The sequence below is a fragment of the Dasypus novemcinctus genome, chromosome 23 (genome assembly GCF_030445035.2).
Source record: "Dasypus novemcinctus isolate mDasNov1 chromosome 23, mDasNov1.1.hap2, whole genome shotgun sequence".
NCBI lineage: Eukaryota > Metazoa > Chordata > Mammalia > Cingulata > Dasypodidae > Dasypus > Dasypus novemcinctus.
The window spans coordinates 13,461,163-13,464,119 of record NC_080695.1 but is presented as its reverse complement, the minus strand read 5'-3'; the positions used below and the strand labels follow the sequence as shown (position 1 = coordinate 13,464,119).

Sequence of the window (2,957 nt, the reverse complement as noted above, 5' to 3'; positions counted from 1 at the left end):
AACAGAAGTGGACAAAGAAGACGCAGCAAATAGACACAGAGAACAGACAACTGGGGCCGGGCAGGGGGAGAAGGGGAGAGAAATAAATAAATAAATAAATCTTAAAAAAAAAAATTACAGTTGAGCCACCTGGAGGAAGGTCGGTCACATTCCAGGTGACTGGGGTCCTTTATGAGCAGGAGACATTAGCCAGAGTTGAGAGAAGGCCATGGAGGAGCCGGAAGCCAAAAGTCAATGCAACTTGGCAGAGAGAGGAAAGGGCATCAGCATGTGGCGTGAGGCAGGGATACGTGCCAAGGAGCCCCAAGAGCCGCCGGCAGCCGGCACAGGGTATTACCCAGAAGAGGCAGGAGAAGATGCCGCCATATGCATTGCCACGCGCCAGAAAAGCCACGGACCAAGGATGGCCAGCAGCCAGCCCCAGAAGGCCACCGTCTCCGGAGAGAAATCACCGCCTTGCTGACGCCTCAACTTTGGATTTCTCTTAGCCTCAAAACTGAGACATACCAGGGAGCGGATGTGGCTCAAGCAGTCGAGCACCTGCTTCCCACATGGGAGGTCCTGGATTCGGTTCTCAGTGCCTTCTAAAAAAACGAAAAACAAAGAACTAGACAACATGCAACAAACTAACAACCAACTAAGGGGAGCCGACGTGGCTCACTGGTTGAGCTCCGGCTCCCCACCTTTGAGGTCCCGGGTTCAATCCCCAGCCCCGGTACTGCAAACAAACCAATAAAACCAAGACATACATGTTGCAGCACATCTCAGAACGTCAATGAAACTGATATTTTAATGAAGCGGAGCCGACAACATCAGGTAAATAAGCAAGTTTTGACAAGTGCTCAATAGGGACTAAGCAGGACAAAGTGACACAGGGTGATGGGAGGAGAGGCAGCTGCGTGGAGAGCGTGGGAAAGCACTCCAGGCAGGGGAGCAGCAAGTGCCAAGGCCCTGAGGCAGGAGAAGGCTCACCTCTCCAGAGAACGGAGGCCAGCGGCCTGAAGCTTAGGAAGGCGGGGCGGTGAGAGTGGGACAAGGCCGCCAGAGTGGAAGGCAGATGTCCTGAAGTCTTCGTCTGGACCCAAGAGCCAGGCGAAAAAGCCATCGGAGGGTCGGAAGCAGGGAGTGCCGTGACCGGATTTGTCATTATAAGTGCGACTCGTGGGAATGTGAAATGGTGGCGTCGCCGTGGAAAACACTTTGGTGGTTCCTCAAAAAGTTAAACAGAGTTTCAAACGAGCGGCAAATGGGGGCCTGAGCAGGTCTCCTCTGTTCCTTCTTGCCCTGTGCCGCTCTGCGGGAACCCGCCGAAGGTTCCGTGACCGTCACGCTAGATAGTGGGACGGCCCTGCCGCAGGAGGTGCTAAGCAGAGAAATGGATCTGAAGATTATCCAGTGAGAATTTTACATGACCTGCATTCAAAGTCCAGACTCTAATGGATGATGTTAACAGCCTTATTGATAAAGAAAGTTTGGAAAGCCAAGAAAACATTGGGTTCATACAGGCAACTGAAGTACTGATAAGAAAGAAATACAATGGATATCATTAAAATGAGGGAGTTTTTCCAGAAGTGTCGATATAATCCACGGGCCAAGGAAAATCCAGGGGTCGAGCAGGAAGTCATCACCTCTAAACCAGAGTTGGCTAAATGCGAACATCTTCAAAATCCTAATGTGAAGGATGATCTGTCTGACCTTATGAGTCCAGGCATTTCTGTTTCTAATACATCTCCATCTAGTCCACAACTTTCTGATTTTAGACTTGAGTGGTACATGATATCCCAAGTTCTGCCAAACCAGCCACAGGCAGTGAATAACCATCAGGAAGATGCAAACATTTCAACTCCACCTATCAACAACTCAAGTACTAAAAACTCCAAAATGTACACCAAAGAATGTATAACTCCTAAATTAGAACACTTCAGTATTTCTGAATATGCTAGGTATTTAAGTGAAAATTATACAATAGGGCTTAAAAATGTTTAGGCATAATAAAAGCAAGGACACCATAGAAAGAAGACCAACGACCCGTGTTAATTTCTTTGCCACTCCTGTTCCCATAAATCCAGCAGTTCGAAAAAACGGCCATGGTATGTGTGATCTAGATGCCAAGTGCACAAATTCACCCTTGGCATCCACATTCTGCACACCCGGTTTGAAAATTCCTTCTACAAAATACAGTACAGGGAAACGAGTGTGGCTCAACCAATTGGACTCCCATCTACCATATAGGAGTCCAGGATCGATGCCCAGGGCCTCCTGGTGAGGGCGAGCTGGTCCACATGGCGAGCTGGCTCATGCGGAATGCCAGGCCACGTGGGAAAGCCACCCCGCGCAGGAGTGCCGGCCAATGCAGAAAGCTGGCGCAGCGAGATGACACAACAAGAGACACAGAGGAGAGAAAATAAGAAGACGTAGCAGAACAGAGAGTTGAGGTGGCACAAGACGGTAATCGCCTCTCTCTCACTCCAGAAGGTCCCAGGATTGGTTCCCAGAGCCGCCTAATGAGAAGACAAGCAGACACAGAACACACACTGAATGGACAAAGAGAGCAGGCAACAGGGAAATGGGGGGTGGGGTGGGGGGGGGAGAGAAATAAATAAAATAAATCTTTTTAAAAAACCAAAAAAAACAGTACAAATAAAGAAAATAAAAATTTTAAAAACAAAAAAATAGACAACAATAAAAAAAATAGTACTATAGTTTTGGTATTCACAAGTTATCCGTTATCCCAAGATTCCTTCTCACGAGAATCTGCTCAGAACACCTACACCTCCAGAAGGAACTACAATTCCAGAAGACAGTCTCCAGATTTTGTCAAAATACAATTCAAACCTAGCTATTCTGGTCGCAGTGAAAGCGGTGCCACCCGGCACTCTTCCGTACTAAATATGAAGTACGGAACACCAAAGATGTAAGTAACAAAGAAAACTGGTAAAACTTTTTCATGCGTTTCA

The 2,957-nt window shown here is 47.6% G+C and overlaps 1 pseudogene; it reads left to right on the top strand.

The window, feature by feature from the left end:
* The first annotated feature begins 208 nt into the window (after positions 1 to 208).
* Positions 209 to 2,266, top strand: LOC101437554 (spindle and kinetochore-associated protein 3 pseudogene; annotated as a pseudogene).
* Positions 2,267 to 2,957: the final 691 nt, after the last annotated feature.